General features: G+C 38.6%; 1 protein-coding gene across 1 annotated transcript in view; it reads right to left on the reverse strand.

Annotated features, from left to right (window-relative positions):
• The window catches only part of LOC128988569 (uncharacterized), a 196,664-nt gene that overhangs the window by 163,089 nt on the left and 8,362 nt on the right, over nucleotides 1–25,213 (reverse strand). Inside the window, exon 2 of the mRNA XM_054409962.1 lies at nucleotides 6,293–6,333. The gene's annotated coding sequence lies outside the window, so the exon portion shown is untranslated. The remainder of the gene's footprint in view (nucleotides 1–6,292; nucleotides 6,334–25,213) is intronic.

The raw sequence follows: 25,213 nt of genomic DNA on the forward strand, positions 1-25,213 counted from the left end.
CAAAATAGAAGTATCGAGTGAAAATAGAGATACTGGTTGAAGAGGCGGCACAAACATTATAGTGGCTTAGCTAAAAACACACGATAATTTTACACTCCCACTTCAACTTTCCAGTAAAAAACGAGCCAGCTAATCGAAGCATCGATTTGGGAATGTTTTTAGCAAGTATTGGTTTATTGGTACATGGATAAATTTATTAGTTCACAGTTAAATTTTCTACAACTGTGGTTGATAGCGATATAACAATCAACAAACCTAAAGGTAGTATAAGCCTGTAAACGGTGGCAAAATGTTATAAAATTTTTTCGTGTTAATTAAATTTATCCAGCTTATGTTACAAAATCTATCTCGTGTTGTGATTAATTTAAGTTGTAAACGGCACAAACGTTAGTCACTGAATAAAAGCTTAAAACCACGCACATTTTACACTCCAATTTTAAATCGAACATTCAATTAAAATGTCAGTTATGTGTGTGTTAATTGGGGCAACGATTAGAGGATGTTTATACAAAAAACATACGTTAATTAATTTTCAACTCAATTTTCTTAACTGCCTAATAGCGAGTTAGTATATAATTGACCTATAGGAGGCATTTAAAAATGTGAAGGATAAAAAAAGTGTCTCCACTTTTTTGTGGATGAAATATTCTTTCAGCCAATGTTCAATCCCCAGTGGTTTTCAATTGTCTATTCTCGATCGCTAAATGTTGTATACGCAACACAAAATTATGTTACACTCCTACATTCCCATTCCATTTAACTGGCATCCACGTGTGAGCCAGCTAATTGGTGCAACGATTACAGAAGGTTTTTACAAAAACATCGGTTTGATAACGATTAAATTTCTCCAAACTGTGCTTGTTAGCGCATAAAGATGCTGTAGACCAGAAGGCGATGATAGTTTTTTTTAATAAACAAAAATGTAATTATTATTTATTTAGGTAGATAAAAACTTTTTCGCCACAATATACATCATTTACTGCGGAAAGAGAATTTTTACTATGCAAAAGTAGTGTTAACTATCTTTTTTTTTTGCCTACCTAAACATAGATGTGTTATTGTTTTGTTAACTGTTACAAATTTCAACAACCAATGTAAAAATTAACTTTACATTGAAAGCATAACCTAAAAAGTTATATGACTTTTGTAATGTTCCTAACTGTAATAGAAAAATATCTTATGTCTGTTTTAATTAAGAAAATAATTGAGCGAAGCTCTTATACGTCGACTTTTATGCATTTCGTAATACGCAAACTCCTCCTAGACGGCTGAATCAATCGTTTTCAAATTTTGGATGGTGATAAAGACCATATCGGTGAGTGCCAACATCTATATGGCGTTAAAAATAACTCTCAGGAATCCGCCCCACTGGGTCTCAAAGTTTCAATGTAATCCTTATGAAGCAGTATTTGACATATAAACAAAGACATATGATCAGCTGTTGACTTTTGAATGCAGTAGATAAATAAATAGCTGATAGCATTATTCCACAGATATTAGAACATAAACGGTGGTATGGATCATAAAATAATCAAATGACGACACTAGCTTGAGGTCCGCGCCGTAGGAAGTGTTAAAGGAAGTACTAAAGGTGAACAGTCTGGAGTGTGGAAACTGTTTATGACGATTAGATTTAGGTATCTGCATATCAAAAATTATAAGGGGAGGGAGGAAAACGGGTACGCGACGTAGGAAGTGATGAAGGAAGAAGTCAAGGCAAGCTGTCCGGAGTGTGGGAACTGTTTATGACAATTAGATTAAGGTATCTGCAATCATAAAATGCTATGGGAAGGGAGGGAAACAGTTCCGTAGCGTAAGAAGTGGCGAAGGAAGTAGTAAAGGCGAGCAGTCCGGAGTGTTGGAACTGTTTATGAAGATTAGATTGAGGTATCTGCAAACATAAAATGCTATGGGAAGGGAGGAAAACGGGTCCGCGACGTAGGACGTGATGAAGGAAGTAGTCAAGGAAAGCTGTTTGGAGTGTGGGAACTGCTTATGACCATTATATTAAGGTATCTGCAATCATAAAATGCTATGGAAAGGGAGAGAAACAGGTCCGTGGCGTAGGAAGTGATGAAGGAAGTAGTCAAGGCAAGCTGCCCGGAGTGTGGGAACTGCTTATGACCATTATATTAAGGTATTTGCATTATATATGTATTTGCTATGATGCTATGGGAAGGGAGGGAAACATGTCCGTCACGTAGGAAGTGGTGAAGACAGGCCCGTTTTTGAACCTGTCAGCGCCCTAGGCATATCTAATAGTAGCGCCCCTTTGCAATATATTTTTTATTTATAGATATAGATTTTTGAACCGTGAATTTTGTATTTCAACCTGGAGTTTTCAATTTTCCGTGATCGCGCATGAAAACAGTGACTTTCCGTGACCGCGGGAGACGATAATATGTCTACACACGGCCGCGAGGGATGATCAGAATTTCCGCAATCGCAGAAGACGATAATGGTATCTACAGAGCCGCAACGGATGATCAGAATATTGCCACAATCACGGAAGATGATGATAATGTCCACACGACCGCGGGAAACCGCAAGAACTTTGCCGCGATCGCGGAAGACGATGATGATCTCCACAAAACTGCAGGACATGATTAAAATTTTGCCGCAATCGCGGGAGACGATTGCCATGGATTCATGACTGCGGGATACGTACGACATCTACAGGACCGCGGGTGATACAATAACTATTTCTACACGGCCACGAGGGATGATCAGAATATTGCCGCGATCACGGAAGACGATGATAATGTCCACACGACCACGGGAAACAGCAAGAATTTTGCCACGATCGTAGAAGACGATGATGATCTCCACACGACTGGAAGATATTATTAACATTTTACCGCAATCGCGGGAGACGATAACGATGTCTTCACAACTGCGGGAAACGATTACGATGTCTACAGAACCGCAGAATACAATAATGCCGCGATCGCTCAAGACGATAATAATGTCCAAATGACCGCAGGAAAAGATAAGAATTTTGCCTCATTCGCCGAAGACGATTATCTCCATATGTCCGCGGGAGATGATTACCATTTTGCCACAATTGCGGGAGGCCATTACTATGTCCACACCACTGCGGGGGACGATAAGATGTTTCCACGGCCGCGAGGGGTGGTCAGAATTTGACCGGGATCGCGCAAGACGAGGATAATGTCCTCACGACCGCGGGAAAATATCAGAATTTTGCCTCATTTGCGGTAGACGATGATAATCTCCTCACGATCGTGGGATATGTTCATATATTGCCTCGATCATGGAAGACAATTTTATGTCCAAACGACCTGACTGCAGAAAAAAGTAAGAATATTGCCGCAAACGCGGGAGACGATTACGATGCCTACACGGCCGCGAGGGGTTATCAGAAGTTTACCGCGATAGCATGCAAATACTACCACAATTTTTTTTTTTAATTTCCAAATTTTTGGCGCCCCCAAAAAAAGCCAATTGCCTCGCGCCCTAGGCACGTAGGCACGTGCCTACTATTCGGTAAATCGGCCCTGGGTGAAGAAAGTAGTAAAGGCGAGGAGTCCGGAGTATGGGAACTGTTTATGACGATTAGATGAATATATCTGCAATCATAAAATGCTATGGAAAGGGAGAGAAACAGGTCCGTGGCGTAGGAAGTGATGAAGGGAGTAGTCAAGGCAAGCTGCCCGGAGTGTGGGAACTGCTTATGACCATTATATTAAGGTATTTGCATTATATAGGTAATTGCTATTATGCTACGGGAAGGGAGGGAAACATGTCCGTCACGTAGGAAGTGGTGAAGGAAGTAGTAAAGACGAGGAGTCCGGAGTATGGGAACTGTTTATGACGATTAGATGAATATATCTGCAATCATAAAATGCTATGGAAAGGGAGAGAAACAGGTCCGCGACGTAGGAAGTAATGAAGGAAGTAGTCAAGGCAAGCTGTCCGGAGTGTGGGAACTGCTTTTCATTATATTAAGGTATTTGCAATCCTATGATGCTATGGGAAGGGAGGGAAACATGTCCGTCACGTAGGAAGTAATGAAGGAAGTAGTCAAGGTGAGCTGTCCGGAGTGTTGGAACTGTTTATGACGATTAGATAAAGGTATCTGCAATCATAAAATGTTATGGGAAGGGAGGAAAACGGGTCCGCGACGTAGAAAGTGATGAAGGAAGTAGTCAAGGCAAGCTGTCCGGAGTGTTGGAACTGCTTTTCATTATATTAAGGTATTTGCAATCCTATGATGCTATGGGAAGGGAGGGAAACATGTCCGTCACGTAGGAAGTAATGAAGGAAGTAGTCAAGGTGAGCTGTCCGGAGTGTGTGAACTGTTTATGACGATTAGATTAAGGTATCTGCAATCATAGAATGCTATGGAAAGGGTGGGAAAAAGGTCCGTGGCGTAGGAAGTGGCGAAGGAAGTAGTAAAGGCGAGCAGTTCGGAGTGTGGGAACTGTTTATGACGATTAGATTAAGGTATCTGCAATCATAAAATGCTATGGGAAGGGAGGAAAACAGGTCCACGATGTAGGAAGTGGTGAAGGAGGTAGTCAAGGCAAGCTGTCCGGAGTGTGGGAACTGTTTATGACGATTAGATTAAGGTATCTGCAATCCTATGATGCTATGGGAAGGGAGGGAAACAGGTCCGTCACGTAGGAAGTGGTGAAGGAAGTAGTAAAGGCGAGCAGTCCGGAGTGTGGGAACTGTTTATGACGATTAGATGAAGATATCTGCAATCATAAAATGCTATGGGAAGGGGGGATAACGGTTCCGCGACGTAGGAAGTGATGAAGGAAGTAGTCAAGGCTAGCTGTCTGGAGTATAGGAACTGTTTATGATAATTAGATTAAGTTATCTGCAATCATAAAATGCTATGGGAAGGGAGAGAAAAGTTCGGAGACGTATGAATTGGTGAAGGAATTAGTAAGGTGAGCAGTGTGGAGTGTGGAGTGGGGGAACTGGAAACCGTTTGTAGCAGTTAAATTAATGTATCTGGAATGATGAAATGCTATGAGAAGGGATGGAAGCATCCCCACGACATAGAAAATGGTGGAAGAAGTAGTAAAGGCTAGCATTGCGGAATGTTTGTGGCAATTAGATTAACGTATCTAAAATACTAAATTGCTATGGAAAGTGATGAAAACAGGTCCACGATGTAAAAAAAGGCTTAGAAAGTAGTAAAGTATGAGCATAGTGTGAAAACCGTCTGTGGCAGTTAGATTGATGTATCTTTATTTCGAAAATGCTATGAGAAGGGAAGGAAATAAGTCTATGACGTAGGAAATGGTGAAGGAAGTGGTAAGGCTTGCAGTGCAGAGTGTGGGAACTGTCTTTGGCAATTACATTAATATATCTGCAATCCTAAAATGTTATGGGAAGAGAGGTAAATAGGTCCACGACGTTGGGGGAGGTGAGGAAGTAGTAAAGGTGAGCAGTGTTGAGTGTGCAATGCTAAAACGCTTTGGGAAGAGACTGTAGACTGTAGGTTAAAATAATTTCGAAGCACGAATCGATACATATTTCGATACATTCAATCGTTTATAATAGAAATTTACAACTGAGTTGACAACAGCTGATTTTTACTCCATAGAGGATAAAAACTATTTTTACTCCATAGAGGATAAAAACTTTTTTACTTCCTAAAGAGTAAAATTGCTACTTTAGACCCGCAACGCATGCATTAAAAACGACTGGTATTACTGCAGTATGACCAAAACAATATAATATAAACCCTTGATGACTCCGCTCAATTTTGTGGATGCCTCTGCGAACGCCACCTAGTTAGTCTTTGCAGCGTAGTGAGTGAAAGTGGGTCTATACATAAAAGTGTTCGATAAATTTCACAATTTAAACATGGTCTTAAATAATTATGCAATTACTCACTTTCCACTCTTGTAATGATTATATACTATTCTATCTAATCACATAATACTCTCCCCTGTTGTAAGTCACTCCATTGTAATTGTTAGTTGTATCTCTTGACATGTAACAACTTTGACCTTGCCACGGATGATAACAAGGCTTGTAATCAACAACAATAGCTGACCTTGGAGCTGCGATCGGCTACGTCAACCGTACATCTTGCGATTTACGAAGTTACGTTCCACATCAAAATCGTGTTATTCTTAGGTTGTCGGTTACTCATCACTAAAATAAATTAATGATGAGTAACCGACAACCTAAGAATAACATTAATAATGCCATCACGAAGGGAAAAACATACCGGAATGAATTAAAATCGTGCTTGTATAGGCCTACTGCAAGGCTAATGTAATTGCGATTAGATTAGCTGTTTTCTTACCTTTAATCCAAAAATATCTGCGTGATATCCAACACGAATAACTGCAACAAAAGAAAATAAATTAGACATGCTTAGTACTATAGCACTTGATTACTTCATGGCACGACAAAAATGTTTTTGTGAATAAAATTCTTATGTAAACGCGAAATTTATCCCTTCACGATGATTCCTCAAAGGTTGAGTACAAAGTATTTTGGGAGCTAATGCACACAACGAATCAATTTAAGGTTAATAATAACAACATTAATTATGATCACAGATAAACGCTGTACTGTATTTAAGTTTCAAAGAAAGAAGTGCAAGAAAAGGTTGTGGGATTGTAGAGACTTTCACTCGTGTTTTGAACGCTAACTTTCGTTACACTACACTACAGTACAAATAATTATTTTAAAATCAATTAGACATATAACGAAAACAGATAATTTCACAGTAGTGTAGCGAAAAATACTTATTCCCTTGTCTGAAAGTATGCGAACACTCTTTTGATACAGTAATCGAAAATTGGTCATTCGAACTCAACTGTCGAATGTTTAACTTCGATATGAACTTGGATACCTCCAATTATGAAGTAACGTGTGATTACCACAAAGGTCGGTGGGTTGGTAGAACTGTACCAAGCAGTAGGATGTTAGCGCTGGTGTGTTGTGTTGGCGACACTGAATCTGTTTAATCTGGCTCCACGCCAGAGCTCAACCAGCTTTGTTTATCATCTCTCGCCATCTCTGTCCAACTTACATCACAGTATGCACAATAAGATTCTCAAGTTGTTATTTTGACCGAGCAGGCATGCCTTGAATTTAAAAAAATCCAAAATTGACAGAACCTTTAACTTTATTTTATTTTAAAATAAAGTTAAAACGGTTAATGATAAACCGCATGTTTATCATTAAAATTTCTTTGTGAGGAAACAATAACTAACGTTATTAAAGTTATTTACAACACAAAATGGCAATTGGTCGTGTAACTTCGAGATTGAACGTGCGATCTTCAGATTTGAAGACAACCGCACCTTTACAAAAGTATGAGATATCACTTTGGTTAGTGCTTCTGTCATCTACAAACTCGTTGATATGATAGACTACAGTTCGAAAGGGCATCAACGAAATAAACAAGTCAAACCAGTTCCAATGGTTGTGTTTGAAATCAGATGTTCATGTAGTTTTGTTCTTGCAGAAGTTTTACGGGAAAGATCAACCAAGTCTGTCAAGTTTTGGGTCTACAACGTATTTCATACAAAGATGTAAACTCTGAACTAAAAATAAACCTAATCACGTCAAAAATGTACAAACAGCCATACGACAAACATCTGCGCTACATTACATAAAATTATTGTTTTTTTTTCAACCAGTTAAAATCTTCCAAGTACAAAAACATAGAAAGTGGTCCAGCTGTAGGTGTCGGGTTCAGTCTCGGCTTTCTATCAGTGTTGAACACGTAATCGAGGAGATGGAATAAAATGTCGCCTGTGGACAGTTGTAGAATGTCGTCGACCAGCATTCCTACCAGACCAGCGTTACAGCAAAGTTACAACGGGTCATGACATCCTTTTACACTCGCCGCGCCGTCATCGACCTAGGCCATATTGTACATTGAACAATGTAAATCATATGTTCAATCAGACTGAGGAGTGTGTTTAATCTATGGTCAAACTTTCATTCTTTTTTATTTTGACCGATAATTACTGGAGCCAAAAACTAAATGTCGAATTTGAATTAAAAATGGCTACAGCTAAACTTTATCGAGGCTGTTCTTCATGGATTTTTAACAAATTTTAAAGGATCAAAACCAAAACTGTAGAACTGTTTCATCTAAAAAATTAAACTTTTGGAACAAACACAGCAATGAGTTGCACAATGAAAATTTAAACTAAATCCAACATAATAATTTGATCGAGTATCAAACAAATTTCAAACTGAGCATACGACACCTGCTATTGTATACATATTGAAGCTGTAGCCTTGCCACCATGCAGACCTCCAGGATAGCCGAGAGGTTTTAATGCTTTCCTTCAAATCTGAAGGTCGTTGGTTCGATTCCAAGAGTGATTTTTACCAGACCCAGATGCCATTTGTCATTCGGCGATTGATTAATAATGTTTTCTACGAACAGGTCCACGTTAGATAGTAACAAGACCAGGTTATGGGCCTTAGTAAATGGAAGCGGAAAATATTTGACATGATCTTTCCTTTCTAAATCTACTGTTTCAACTATGCGATCGTATGTTACGTCACTTTTCAACTATACGATCGTTTGTTACGTCACTATACACGCACAAAGTGATGCATCTCTCAAGGTGAATGTTACCACCAAGGATTTATATAATGGGGATAAATCTGTTATCTAAATGGGAGCCAAAGACCTAATATGTTTAGCAAAACAAGGAAATCAGTGTCTGAATCTACAGTTCAATTATGTAATCGCCTCGCCAAAACACTAACGCACCAAAGCATCTTTGTGACTTAAGGCGAATATAATTTGTTGACCAAGCAGATAGTTTTTCAAAATTTGTAGCAAAAGCTTAATTATTATTCCAAAACACTCAGTTAACTATAATTCAATATTGATATACTATGTACCAATAGAACAATCAATATTTTTCTTCTATTCTGTTATCTTTTAAATCTATTCTGTTTAATTTCATACTACTGTAGTTTCCGAAGATACTGAGCACACAATACAGTAGACTGACCATCTCTTATCCGGACACCTAACCGGACTAAACTTGTCAGATGTGACATCTCGGGGCAAATTTTATCGGCACATCGGTTCAACTGAACTAGATCGGCAGGAAGTGGACGTTACTCAAACGACTTTTCTAGGAATTATTTGATACCATTGATCACGTACACTATTGGCTTATAGAGTGCAGACGTCCCTAATTTAACGAGTTTTAGGGGACGTCGGTTTATCCGGAAAACCCAATGTCCAGATTGGCTTCGGTCCCGATGAGTACGGATAAGTGGGAGTCTGTGATGGAGGTGCAGAATATATGGTAACTCACTATCTAACCCAGTGTTTCCCAACCAGTGTGCCGCGGCACACTGGTGTGCCAGTAGGCCTCTGTAGGTGTGCCGCGAAATTTTAAGTAGTTAAGACAATTTTTGATCAAGAAAGAAACTTTTCATAAACAAACTGGTACAGTTTCTTAACTGGGCTATGCTAATATCGATTGAAACTATCAAATTGAAAATATTGATTAATAATCGATATTTTTAAATATATCTATTATTAAATTAAACTATCATAACCTAACCTAACCAACCAAACTTGCTGATAGTGAAAAAATCGCATGAAGGTTTACTTATCGAATCAATAGTTTCAATCAATATTAGCATAGCCCAGTTAAGAAACTGTACCCAAACAAACGTCAAGCACAAGTTTCCCACTAGAACTGAAACCAGGGTTTATTTAATATTTCTCACTCATTATTGGTAAATTCATACAACATTTTAATCAAGCTCAACGTTTTATTATTATTTAAAGATTTTCACTTAATAAACACTAAATAATGCACATATGTTGGATAACAAAAATGTGAGTTTTATATTTTTTACCTTTGTAAACCCACCTTTATATTATATACATACATATATTTACTAGTAAAAAATAGGTTATACAGAATAAGATGTAATTGGAAAAAACTATTTTTTATGCGCACTAACTAAATGTAATTTTAACCAACGATATTTTGTAGACGAGTGTGCCGTGACTCCAAACTTGTTCTAGTTAATGTGCCCTGAACGGAAAAAGGTTGGGAAACACTGACTAACCCTAAAACCAAGTCAAAATCATGTTGAGCAACTTAGAAGATGCTGTGACCCAAAAGCCAATGATAGCAGGGTGCATTGTACTTTGCAATGTAAAATATGTGTTAGTAAAATGCAACAATCGCAACAAGGCACCTGGATAGTAACGAATCAATAGAAACTGGCTTTGAACTAAGGTAAATAATAGGCCTACCTACATTATTTGGTAAAAACAATAAATCAATTGTTGCGCTTGTACAATCTAAATAGCAGGGTGGGCTACCCTTCACTCTTCACTCGCCATTTCAACAGGTCAAAACACCCGCTGTGAGCTGTGAGATCACGTGAGACGAACACACACACACGCACACGCACGCGCCGCGACGGAAGGCACGTATTGTTTTATGTCGGTCAACAGTTTTACACAACACTGATCCCACCTTATTTGGGACGTGTAAAACAGAGCTGCGTGATTACTGACAACAATCCAATTAAAATTAATTTTATATTCAATTTGATAAACTATCGTTTAGTAATTGGCTATTGGGTGGGGGATGTGATCGTTGCAACTGGCGTACATGATTTAGCTAACGATAAAGAGATATATTAAAATGTGCAATGTGGCCGGTGCTACGTTTATGGTTGGTGGGTTAGTAGGTGTTTCGTAAACGGGGGGATGTTTTACGATGTATTGTAGCTATACAGTGTTGTATAGCGATGTAGGGATGTAGTAATGTAGCGATGTGGCCAGTGCTGTACCTCGTTGGCGGTTGGTGTGTCTGGCGATGTATTGTAGCTATGCAGTGTTATAGCGATGTAGGGATGTAGTAATGTAGCGATGTGGCCAGTGCTGTATTAAGGTCAATGCTACAACGGCATCGCGACCTCGTTGGCGGTTGGTGTGTCTGGCGATGTATTGTAGCTATGCAGTGTTGTATAGCGATGTAGAGATGTAGTAATGTAGCGATGTGGCCAGTGCTGTATTAAGGTCAATGCTACAACGGCATCGCGACCTCGTTGGTGGTTGGTGTGTCTGGCGATGTATTGTAGCTATACAGTGTTGTATAGCGATGTAGAGATGTAGTAATGTAGCGATGTGGCCAGTGCTGTATTAAGGTCAATGCTACAACGGCATCGCGACCTCGTTGGTGGTTGGTGTGTCTGGCGATGTATTGTAGCTATGCAGTGTTGTATAGCGATGTAGAGATGTAGTAATGTAGCGATGTGGCCAGTGCTGTATTAAGGACAATGCTACAACGGCATCGCGACCTCGTTGGCGGTTGGTGTGTCTGGCGATGTATTGTAGCTATGCAGTGTTGTATAGCGATGTAGAGATGTAGTAATGTAGCGATGTGGCCAGTGCTCTATTAAGGTCAATGCTACAACGGCATCGCGACCTCGTTGGTGGTTGGTGTGTCTGGCGATGTATTGTAGCTATGCAGTGTTGTATAGCGATGTAGAGATGTAGTAATGTAGCGATGTGGCCAGTGCTGTATTAAGGACAATGCTACAACGGCATCGCGACCTCGTTGGTGGTTGGTGTGTCTGGCGATGTATTGTAGCTATGCAGTGTTGTATAGCGATGTAGAGATGTAGTAATGTAGCGATGTGGCCAGTGCTGTATTAAGGACAATGCTACAACGGCATCGCGACCTCGTTGGCGGTTGGTGTGTCTGGCGATGTATTGTAGCCATACAGTGTTGTATAGCGATGTAGAGATGCAGTAATGTAGCGATGTGGCCAGTGCTGTATTAAGGTCAATGCTACAACGGCATCGCGACCTCGTTGGCGGTTGGTGTGTCTGGCGATGTATTGTAGCCATACAGTGTTGTATAGCGATGTAGAGATGCAGTAATGTAGCGATGTGGCCAGTGCTGTATTAAGGACAATGCTACAACGGCATCGCGACCTCGTTGGTGGTTGGTGTGTCTGGCGATGTATTGTAGCTATGCAGTGTTGTATAGCGATGTAGGGATGTAGTAATGTAGCGATGTGGCCAGTGCTGTATTAAGGTCAATGCTACAACGGCATCGCGACCTCGTTGGCGGTTGGTGTGTCTGGCGATGTATTGTAGCCATACAGTGTTGTATAGCGATGTAGAGATGCAGTAATGTAGCGATGTGGCCAGTGCTGTATTAAGGTCAATGCTACAACGGCATCGCGACCTCGTTGGCGGTTGGTGTGTCTGGCGATGTATTGTAGCCATACAGTGTTGTATAGCGATGTAGAGATGCAGTAATGTAGCGATGTGGCCAGTGCTGTATTAAGGTCAATGCTACAACGGCATCGCGACCTCGTTGGTGGTTGGTGTGTCTGGCGATGTATTGTAGCCATACAGTGTTGTATAGCGATGTAGAGATGTAGTAATGTAGCGATGTGGCCAGTGCTGTATTAAGGTCAATGCTACAACGGCATCGCGACCTCGTTGGCGGTTGGTGTGTCTGGCGATGTATTGTAGCCATACAGTGTTGTATAGCGATGTAGAGATGCAGTAATGTAGCGATGTGGCCAGTGCTGTATTAAGGTCAATGCTACAACGGCATCGCGACCTCGTTGGCGGTTGGTGTGTCTGGCGATGTATTGTAGCCATACAGTGTTGTATAGCGATGTAGAGATGCAGTAATGTAGCGATGTGGCCAGTGCTGTATTAAGGTCAATGCTACAACGGCATCGCGACCTCGTTGGCGGTTGGTGTGTCTGGCGATGTATTGTAGCCATACAGTGTTGTATAGCGATGTAGAGATGCAGTAATGTAGCGATGTGGCCAGTGCTGTATTAAGGTCAATGCTACAACGGCATCGCGACCTCGTTGGCGGTTGGTAGGTTTCGCAACACATCTTTAGAGTCACTCTAGTCCAGTCCAATCCAACATCGCGAGAGATACTCTTTGAAGACAAATTTGATGAATTCGCAACAAATATTGGTTTGGTTTACTGCACCTTAAAAACTAATTGAAGTGGAATAAGTCGAATGTTGGTAAAGTAAGATTTGTCTCTGTTTAATTTTAACAGATAGTTTACGCATGTACTGCATATACCTGGTACTAAAAAGTACTCAAGATTGGCTGGGTAGCTGAGTGGTTATAGTGCTCGCCTAACAATCCAAAGGTCACCGGTTCAACCCTGAGAAAAATCAAGTTTTTGGTGGTTCGAAACTGGACCCAGCTGTTCCTGAGTATTGTGCTTTAAATGGATGTTCCAGGTTAATAAAACAGCTGATCTTGGTCAGTAACAAAGCTGCACAGATTTTCTCACACCATTCCACACTCATCCCTCACTCATATTATTAGGGTTAAAATACGCACCTAGTGTAGTAATGTAAACACACGTCCTCATCTCAATTACTGATTTTTAAATACTATATAAAAATGTAGTCTACATAGTCATTCCTCATTCCAATGGCATAGCTTATTTAAAAATAGGCAATAATTAAAAAAAGTTATAATATATATTGTATATTTCGCGTTATCTGTACACGATTATTATAATCCACATAAAAATAACTTAAAGATGCAAAGACATGATACCTTGGAGAAAAATATGTTAAGTCGAATTCCCTCTCGTAAAAGATTATAAAACAAAAAAATATTTAAGAAGTTTTTGCAAACTCTTTTCGAAAAATAATTTATAAATAAAAAACTTTTTTAAAACAAAACGTTTTTAAATGCACTAAAAAGTAGAAAATAATTTATAAATATGTGGAGAGTATAAATACTTGTAAGATTTAAAACGAAAAACGTGGGGTGCATGCAATAGATGATTTACAATTACCTTCACCTATTGAACTAATGCATTATTATCAATTGCATGCATCCCACGTTTTTCGTTTTAAATCTTACAAGTATTTATACTCTCCACATATTTATAAATTATTTTCTACTTTTTAGTGCATTTAAAAACGTTTTGTTTTAAAACAGTTTTTTATTTATAAATTATTTTTTACTTTTTAGTATTTAACGTGTGTGGATGTTAAATCTATGACATTATTAACAAACACCTTTATATTTGCAATCAGATTGTTTATCTTTATTTTGAAATGTTTGTTTGTATAAAGAATTTCTTGGGAGCAGAACCTGTACCTCTTAACCTCTGATTTTTGAACTGTCAAATTTAAGTATTTACAGCTGACTTTAATTAATTGATATATTTACAATCCTGCAAAATGTAAACATGAAAAATTTGGAAGCCAGTGGGGCGTAGCCTAAGGGAAATATGAAAATTAAATGCTATAATATTGCATTGTCATCCACTTGTGAGCTATGTTTCAAATTTCAAGTCTCTAGCTCATCGGGAACTTCGTTTAAAATTGATATCAAAATTTGTAGGAAAGTGAGCTAATAAAAAAACAAGCTCATGGGGCGTAGCCCAAGGGAAATATGAAAATTAAATGATATAATTTTACATTGTTATCCATTTGTAAGCTATGTTTCAAGTTTCAAGTCTCTAGCTCATCGGGAAGTATCACAATTTTCAAGAAAGCGAGTTAATAAAAACAAGCCCGTGGGGCGTAGCCCAAGGAAAATATGAAAATTAAATGATATAATATTGCATTGTCTTCCATTTGTGAGCTATGTTTCAAGTTTCAAGTCTCTAGCTCATCGGGAAGTTAGTATAAGATTGATTGCAAAATTTGTACCGGACAAGAAAGCGAGCTAATAAAAACGTTTAAAAAAAGTTAAATTTCAAATCCCGATTCTATAAGGTACAAAAACTTAACTACTTAACTTAACTTAGGTATTCTTAACTTTACAATACTTAAAACAAATCAACAGTAGAGTGTTGAGTGGAGACGAGTGTGATTATTTTAGTTCCGCGATGAATGTAGTGCAAGGGTCAATGTTCTTGCAAGTGACGCTGATGACGGCGGACAGACAGACAGACATGCTGTGTGCTGGTATACACGCCAACATAGCTACAAGGTACTGCAACAGCTTGGCTGGTACTATTTACTATGCTACAACATAAGTTTATTACTAGGCATATTAATTTACTTTTTGTACTTGTAATCCACGAATGTTGTTCATAACCGTATACTGAATCACTAACAAATCATGTTTCACAATGAATTTAAGACATAAAATGGGATTCTCTGATTTTAAAATAGAGCTGGAAAAAATTTCAAACATACATTTTGGGGGAAACATTCTCCACCAAACCCTGATAATCGTTGAGGTTATCTTATCAAACCGTCTTGTCAAAATACGGTGCATCAACTCGACAAAACACAGAAAGTATACATAAAAAAATATTAATGAAATAACACCTATATACTTTATACTGTAGCGTGGATACATGAGGTTTTTCAATAACGTACCAACGATCACAAAACATGATGCGATCGTTGCAGTGTGGTGACTCGATTTACTGGATTTTCATTATTCCACAACCTAAACTCTCTTTTACTTAAAATCACTCTGTACAGTATTCGAAAATAGCCCATTTCCATACAGCTAAGATCTTCTAAAATCGTCTATTTCCATATACCAAAAACAAAGAGTGGTCAGCGCATTTTCCTGACATAAAGATTACTTTCGCTACATAAACATTACTTTCGCTACACAAACAATACTTTGCCTGACATTAACAAAGTTGCAACGTTACACTTACTTACTTACTTGATACTGCGTCGTTGACCGACAATGTCGGATAGTTATATACATTTAAGAATAAACACTACTATTTACATACATATAAACAATAAAACTTAAACAGGCTGTGGCGGTAAATAAACGTGTTCCCCATTTTTAAGGAAGGGCTTTTATGTAACTTTTACAACAAGTACATAACAATAAATTTCCGTGTTAAGGCACGTTAAAGGGCAATTTTCCAGCATATCAATACTGATGGAAAAGTACCCGTTTCTGTGTAGTATGATATAAAGCAGTCCACATTATGAGAAACACTGCTAATCACGCGATGTTTTAAGTTCTGTTTGTAAACATTGTCGAGGACTTTGTATAACATGTGATCTAATTTTGTAAATATTATAAGGCTATTTCTACAGTGTGATGAAAATAGTTGATCATCACACGGAGCGAAAGTGTCTTTTTAGTAAGCGTACCAAATAGAACTTTTTTTCGCTCTTAGTGTTGAAAACTACTATTTCAACTAATAACCTTTTAGAACTCATATGACACGCATCATTTATTTAAAACCCATGAAAATGTAGAGAAGCAAGTTCAAGCTCACGGGAGAACACTGTTCTCAACTGCTTAGTATTATAACGGACTATTTAACGAAGAACCAAATACAATACCATAAGTAGTTTCTCGTTTCGTAATTTAATTTTACGCCTACCGTTACGCGGTAACAGTCGTTGACGGCGGAGCGAATCCGCTTGACGATCGACGAGCGGCGAGCGGTGTTGGGGGCGAGAGAAACGTGCGGAAGACGAGGAGAAAGTAGAGAAAGTGAAAGTGGCGTCATAGACTGACGGTAAAACAGAGGTGATTAGACACAACCATCACCGGTGATTGTGATGGGGGAATTATCTCTTAATTTGAATTATCTTAAATTAAAAGTGCATAAACCCAAAAGTGTAGAAAGTACAAAACACGGTAGTCTTTAAAATTTCCCCAATTTAAAATACAGTAGGAGAGTGTAGCTAATCGTAATGGTTGAAATTGGTGTATTTTCATTTTGGGACATAGATATGTTTACGGCTCTCGTATGGGGTTGGTCCAAACTCTGGACTTGCAACAACGTCGTTTTGTAAAACAGCATAAATTATTTGATAGCCTAAAGAAAATTACACCTGGAATCAGTATAAAATCAGATTGGAATTAACCAACATTCAGATTTGAAGGCGAGCACGACAGTCATATTGCTAACCAAAACACTATATCCCAACGGACGATGAAAGCCTTAAAATTTTGAAAACATAGGACCGGTAAATCTGATCGGTAAATTTTTAGAAAAACTTTTCAGAAAAAAAAGTTGTCACACAATGTCAAATGAATCTAAATGCAAACCTGCGTCCTAACTGCATTTAAAAGCGAGATATTTTACAAAAAATCAAACTCAATATCAAACTAGTAGTGACATAAACAGTGCCAAATCAGTATGGTTATAACCCCAACCAAATCATAATTTGCCACTTTTGGCACAAACACCACAATCCAAAACCCCTCTCACAAAACCAACTCCAAAGTAACAAATGGCTTTTATCCGTACTGCGAATCCCAATACGAGGATGAACTGGACGTTATATGGGATAGGCGAACGTGCGAAGTAATCAAGGAGGCCGGGAATAGATTTGGGGGGAGGGTGAAGGGGAAAGAGGGAGGGAGAAGGTAGAAGAGCGTGACACACTTCCGGATGGGAATGCCAACGCAAGAATCCAGACTCCTACGAACTTGGAGGTTCAGCAGGCGCGGTGGTGGTCGCTGGCGCGCCATTCATTTCATACGCACAGGTGTTTGTTGTATTGGGCCTACTGTGGCTTACAATACCCACATATTGTAAACAAAGAAGAAGTTTATTTTATTATTTGAAGACCACACGGCTAGTTGATCTGTTCACCGATTTTCCAATAAAACCAAATTGAGAGTCCTTGGAGGCGATAGCGACCATCTTGGATAATTTCAAACAGCTGCTCAAGATTTAATTATCATCCAAAACTTTTTTTTTCAATCGCCAAAAAGTTTTAATTCAAATATCTAGGACACTGGGGGATTATAAATGTTCTTTATAGTTTTGAATTGTTTTCCAAGGGAGTCCATGGAAGCCAACGCCCATCTTGAATTTTCCCGTCTTTATATAAAGGGCTTTTAAAGATCCGGAATTGCTAATAACGCCTACCCTCTTCGGAAATATGGGGAAAATATGAGACTATCACCGTCCAAGAGTATGCTCCGGGGTCTATAGGCGTGGTCACTGATTATACATCTAACTATAATACATTGGCTAATGAAGATGTATAACCAATAATCGGTATTCGACTGCTGGACCTTTCACGTTTTGTCACGAAAATCACGTATAAATGTGCATACCTAACAACCACGTATGAGAATGTCTTCAAAGGACCTTCTACTGTTGCAGGAAAAACTACATGTTAAGGATACTACCTATAATATACTACGAATACTGTAAATCATAAAACGTTGCAAGCGGAATTCAAACCACTTTTCAACACAGGTTCATTACATTGACTGAAACACTTTGCAGTTAAAGCGGATAATAGCCGTGCATGAATGAAACATGGAAGAGATGGATTGTGCAGCTCAGACGAAGGTTAATTATGTTTCACGCAGTTTACAATCCCAGTTATCAAGGTCAACTGGATCCAGATTCTAACCTTAAAAAAGTGTTTCAGACTTCTCTCATTCCTGTCTACCTTACAATTATGTAATCTTGGGGAGTTTAAACTTTACCGTCAGTACCTTAAGTACAACGTGCATATATCCTTTACAATTCAACTCACCGATCCAACATCACAAAAGAAAAAAGAAAAAAAACTATAGTAACACTACATACTATCGTTTCAAACTGTTACTAGAGTCCATCTTAAGTGCGACAAAAACTCAAGTCATCTACCCAAGTGTTTATTTTCATTTCTCATTTGTAGATGGACTCTAGTTCCGTAACTATGCTATACTAATTATCTAGGGTCACTGACAAAGCAAGATAAGAAACTTTTTAGCTTAAATTGGGTCATTCAGAGTCTTGAAGTAGTTACGAAGTTCGCTGGCAACGTGCAATAACGGCGAAGTTCAGTGGCAACGTGCAATAATGACGAAGTTCAGTGGCAACTTGCAATAATGACAAAGTTCAGTGGCAACGTGCAATAATGACGAAGTTCAGTATGGTAACGAAGTAGTTCAGTATAGAAACTCAAAGTAATTACAAAGGTTCAGTGGCAACGCATAGATATGACAAAGTTCAGTGGCAACTTGCAATAATGACAAAGTTCAGTGGCAACGTGCAATAATGACAAAGTTCAGTGGCAACGTGCAATAATGACGAAGTTCAGTAACAAAGTAGTTCAGTATCGAAACTCAAAGTAATTACAAAGGTTCAGTGGCATCACATAGATATGACAAAGTTCAGTTGCAACTTGCAATAATGACAAAGTTCAGTGGCAACTTGCAATAATGACAAAGTTCAGTGGCAACGTGCAATAATGGCGAAGTTCAGTGGCAACGTGCAATACAGTAATTATGAAGTTGAGTATGGTAACGAAGTAGACCAGTATCCAAACTCTAAAGTAATTGCGAGGTTCAGTCTCAGTGGCAACGCAAAGATATGACGAAATTCAGTATGTCACGCAGGATTACAGTCAACGTATAGTAGTTTATGGCCAGCGACCACAGAATTAAATGTTAATTCTAGAATTAAATGTTAATTCTGTGGTCGCTGTTTACGGCAGGTAGACACTAGAAAAAAAATTAAGGTGCGAGCCTTGGCGAGAGTCTTTAAAACTACGAGTGTCTTTTACTTCTTTTCTCTCTATCTTTGATCCTCATTGGTCAAAATTTGTACTGAAATAACAAAACAATTATGTAAGAAAACAATACTAGGCCTAAGTGAATCTTTTAAACTCTAAGAACTAAATTGAAACGGCTTCTTTAAAAAACGGTCGTAGGTTAAAGTAATTGCACAGTTCAGTATGGTTACGCTTAGCAATGACGTATTCAGTATGGTAAAGTAATGAGTCACGAGGACTTAAAAGCGATGTGCTAACGTTGTGTAATCAACGCTTCTCGCTCTGTGACATTGATACCAACGCAACACACCAACATAGCGACGCCGACAGGTGACTAAGAGGTGGTAACACTGCATATTAAAACCTCTCTCAACAATATTGTATGTTTATCGTAAACCGTAGGCAAAAGCATATTAATTATCACTCTGACTACACGCTGAACCATATGAGAGTGGACCACGTGATACAATCAGGAAGATTAAACCATTGTAATAAATTTAAAGTAATAAATTAATTCTATGCCTTTGTCTATGTGAACTGTGAAATGCAGTCTTGATTAAGTATGCAGATTTCACTTTGTTCGTTTTATTACTCAGCAAACAATGTTGAGTTACGACACAGATTGAGTGTCACTTTTGATAGATAAATTTGAAATTTCAAATTAGCGTAATGACAATAATTTTCCAACTTTTAAAATCGGGAATCATAAATAATGTTCGTAGATCAATCAAGCCTCTAATGAGTCTAATAACTAAAAATATAACACATTTTTGAAGTTGACATAGGCAGGCTCCTCTGAGGTAACTAAAAAAAATATTTCTTATGCTATTAAACCTAGTCGAGTAAATAAAGTTTAAACTCGACAACGATAACGATGACCTTTGAACACAAATAACGACCTCGCCTTATCAGTGGCGTAATGTAGGTCTGGCACACAACGTCCAAGTTATTGCTCCATCTAATGCTGTGCGTGGGTCACACATGATAGCTAACACAGTAAAAAGCACAATAATAATATGTAATAAATTAATAATTGGTTAACAAACAAATTATTTAGGCCTAAAACCAATCAAAAATATTTAAAGTCTTCAATTCTAATTGCGAAGTGGATTGGCATACTGGAAAATGCGGTTTAAACCTTACAATACACATTTTTTAATTGATTAGTCAAACGATTTTACTTCAATCATCGATGACTTCAACAAGAGGATCGATCAAAGAGTCGCCAACCCTCCATAGGTCTGACTTGGTAAATAAACATGGGAACCGGAGTTTTGCCAACGGGTGTCAGGTAGATGGGGGGGATGCCTTCGGCCACAGATTTGCCAACGGTGGTGGTGGGAGAAAGAGTGTGACGGAGGAAGGGAGAGCGATTGTCAGGGTTGTCTACGCTTGGCAGTTATGCGCTTGTCGCAGTGGGTTAGGTTAGGTTAGGTTAGGTTAGGTTAGGTTAGGTTAGGTTAGGTTAGGTTAGGTTAGGTTAGGTTAGGTTAGGTTAGGTTAGGTTAAAAATGCAATACATTTCCTTTCACAGTCAGAGGTTCATAACTCCATTACTTTGAACCAGCGAGCACAGAATATCTTTGAACACAGTCAGCATCCTGCCTGGTTTGTCCACCCCTAGCGGAAGCCACCCTCACGGTCAGGTGTAATCTCTCTCTCTCCCCCTCCCCCTCTCCCGCAACCCACAACCGTTGGCAAAACTCCGCAGTATGTGTAATTCATGGATGGGGACTCTTTCTACCTGATACCCGTTGCCCATCACAAACATTTATATACGTTTAGTACAAATATTGAAGAGCACTAAACAACTCACTTCTCATACGATCATAAATACAGCATTCCTACGTTTGCATTGCACTGCAGTTACATAGCCAAAGTTTATTTGGAACCAATGAAAGAGGAATACACAAACTTGTAAAACAATTACTTGCAATCTACAAGTAAATAGTAGACAACTGTACATTGCTAACACACCAAATTCAGGATATAAAACATAATGAATCAAGATATCTGACACGTTTCGAAAATAGATCTCTTTTTGTGAAAACGTAGTTGGATTGAAGTTGTTAAGATAAGACAAAGGTCTGGATCAGCGAAAGGTCAAATGATAATGATAACCTAATTGTTCATCATTATCACCATTCTTCAGATAGCACCATGTGGGGTCGGCATTTTCTTCCGAGAACCGCCTTTGGTGAAAATTGTACGCGAAATTGTAACAAACTGGTACAAGTTAAATAAGCAAGACAAGTAAATAAGTACGAAATGTTGCTTTTCGTAGTATAATCCTGTGTGTACCCCACCCAACTACTATTAAATGAGTACAGTTAAATAGCACTGCGGTTGGTATATCTAAGAAACTATTAACATTTCTCTAAGCCAACCATATGAGTGCAGTAATTATATGGTTGGAATGTATATTGCGACGAGGAAGCTCAAAACTGAGCATCCACAGCGTACAATCTAGGATTTCCCAGAATGCTGCAAACAAGCCTAACTAGAAGCACAAAGTTAATTGCACTCTACAACGCTTCAAAACAGGCTACAACCTGTGACACAGCTGATTTTGTTTCAAGCAATTGTAACATAGTGCACAGGACAGGCTTGTAAAAATCAGAAAAGAATACGCATTATTTCTGTGCTCCTCGACGCCACAGAATTTGGTTTTGTTTCATGAAAATAAAGTGTCTAACGCCTAGTAGTTTGGACATTTGTTGTAAATTAGCAATCTTAACTTTTAGTGCAATGGTCAATGGCAACCAGGTTCAGAAAAAAATCTCAAAGGTCGATTAAGATTCTTTGCCACATTTTCAATCAGCTGATTCCCTAAATTTGTCCATCAGCTGATTTTCTATCAACTCTCGCAGAGTAGACGTGGTCTAGGCTTAGCGAAATTACAATGACACGCTAAATGCAAGTCGAAGGCCAAGCCTAGGACGGCGACAAGGTCGTAAGACTACAGTGGACTACTGCCAGCTCCCGGACTGGTTGGCGGCTGCATCTTCACAACGTAACGTACAGTAGTAACGAGGTGCCAAACACCTGGACTACTTTCGTGACCACGATAAGTAGGCACTGCATTTACTGTTTGCAAATAGATTTTGTGTCCAGTGGACGGTATGAATTAATTACCTCTTTAATAAAGATATTCTACAATTTCATCGACTATTATTGTAATCTCTATATTTTTGCAAACATCAAGTCACAGCACCACAAACATGCTGATTGTTGGATATCGTATATCAAGCTGTAACTTATCGCTTCGTCATCCAGACATCACGTATTGTATTCGAAAAGTATTGATATTGATCAATGGGCGAAGGATCATTGGCGTTTTAGAAACCAACTTTGAGCATTGATTTGTATGTAAATTCAAAATACGCTGAAAACAGATGTATACATTTTAGGATTTAGCTGGTAACTCACAAAAACATACTTTATTCGTGCGGTAATAGTAGTTTACGCAACGACCGTTTAAGGATAGTCTAACGACAAGAGAAGAAAATTTAAGGTACGAGCCTTGGCGAGTGTTGAGGCTAATTTACACGAGTAGCGTACACAGCTTTACATACGACAGTTTTCAATTAAAATAAGCACTATACTACTCGTAACTACCAAGGGAGGTTATGTTTTTGGTCCTTTCATAGCCACTGATTGTGATGCAACAACTCATTGTCACAACCACTCACTCATTGTTTAATCAATTAAATTGGTCTTAACAGCTGATAAGTAGACGTTCAAAGTATTACAATTTAACTTATTTTCTCTCAATCCTTGAACGTAATTGGTCCGTTACTCATGTTGTAAAACAACAATTCTGTTTTTATGTGAATATTTTCAATTCTTCAACTTGAAACGGCTAGTTTAAAGAACTGTCGTCTGTAAACACACTTTATATATAAATTAAACCTTTGACATGCTACATTACAGTTGTGAAAATACGACGATAAATGCTAAACTATTATCATAAGTGGAGAAATGACCAACATTGTTCTTCCTTGCGTGGCAATGAAGCTGAAATGCTGAATTTTGACAATAGACGAGGAAAAGAAAGAAAGAAGGAGGAAGAAGTTCGTTTAAAACTAAGAAATACAATCTCACAGTAAAAATGGAAAATAAAATAGGTGGGAGATTACGAAAAGAATGACAGCAACGACGCCGATACATAAATCGTTTAAGTGAATGACGTACAAATGTGTGACTAAATAACTACACAAACCTCTCGGTTACAAAAATAATCGATGGGAGAAACGTCATAGAAATAACCCGACCCCTATGTGGTAAACTCCAATTGAATTGCGAAGAATTGATTCAATCGACGAGTGACAATTTGTACAAAACACATCCCCGCATGGGACATGAGGCGTGGTGCGTGCACAAAGAAAGATCGTGGTTCTCTCCCCCCCCCCCCCCCCCAGTAGAGCGGTTCTCCTTGCCTCGGCTCGTGGTAGGTCAACAACCGAGGGTGTGATATGCCGTGGTGGCCTTGTGCGTGTTCAACACAGCACACGCACTACAAGCCTACAAGATACAACAGCAACAGCGTACAGCGAGTAACTAGAGTTGATCATCAGTGTTGGACGTATTACACATATTGAGAAAAACAATACACCGCACCTTACCACAGGGAGATTTGAAGAACAAGAGTGTTTGAAGATTCCATCGATACAGGGAAATTAGACTGACGCATACTTGAATGAAACGACTTGATGTCATGAACTTTCCCGGAAAATATCTTCGATGGACCCTCTCCTTAATGGCACGAACAATTTAAAGTCCTGTATTTAATCACATCAAATTACTGAAGGTGCATATGTTAGATTTGATTTAGTTAGTCTGTTTGTTTACTTTTTTCCTGAGTTCATCCCTTGACTATACCCAAAACCTCATTTATTTTTATTTATCTTTAAATAACTACGATGTGTAACTCACTCACTCAATCAATGATCAGTTATACTAATGTTTACCCACTTCTAGAATAGCTAGAGATCTGAAATTTCGTACACTTATAGGTATCGGTCCCAAACCATCCCGAAAATTGCCAAAAGTGACATTTTCAAATTTTAACCCCCCCCCCCCCCAAAAAAAAAAAAATATGCAAAATGGTGGATTTTAAAAAATCCCGAAAAAGGGGTTTTTTTAAACATCTATAACTCGAAAACGGTTTAAGAGCTAGAATTGATTTGACGAAAAAACAAACGTAGGTTCCGGATAGCAAAACTATTGTTGCATTAACTTACAGTTAATAACCATGACCAAATATGTAACCCAATTAAAAATCAACATTAAATAAAACCAACACAAAAAGCTATGCACAATAATTTTTACTTGGCCAGTCACAAGATATAGCCAATCTGTCAGCTGAGGGATAGGTCTTTGACACTGCCATAGGTTAGCCATTGACTAATCAAAGGTATGGCACTGTCAAGTTTCGTCGTCCCATTCAAGTATAGACAGACGGCTTCACAGTGTAACCTATATAGAAATGCCAATCAATCAGTAAAGCAACACTGTGTCTGACACGTGTAATAAACGGGTCGCCGGAATTTTATCCCCCTGGAATTTTACCCCTTGGGCAAAGCTGACGTCACTATGACGTAGTAACCTGAGTGGCGAAAAATGTTCGCGGCCGGAATTTTACCCCCGCGGATTTAGAAGTTTAATGAAAGTAGTCAGAGCGTGATTAATTAGATTAGAGATATAAACCGGAATTTTACCCCCCAGAATTTTACCCCCGGATTTTTACCCC

Source organism: Macrosteles quadrilineatus, unplaced genomic scaffold (assembly GCF_028750875.1).
Source record: "Macrosteles quadrilineatus isolate MER2022 unplaced genomic scaffold, UCM_ALF_1.0 Scaffold_3__2_contigs__length_128488019, whole genome shotgun sequence".
NCBI classification, from domain to species: Eukaryota; Metazoa; Arthropoda; class Insecta; order Hemiptera; family Cicadellidae; genus Macrosteles; species Macrosteles quadrilineatus.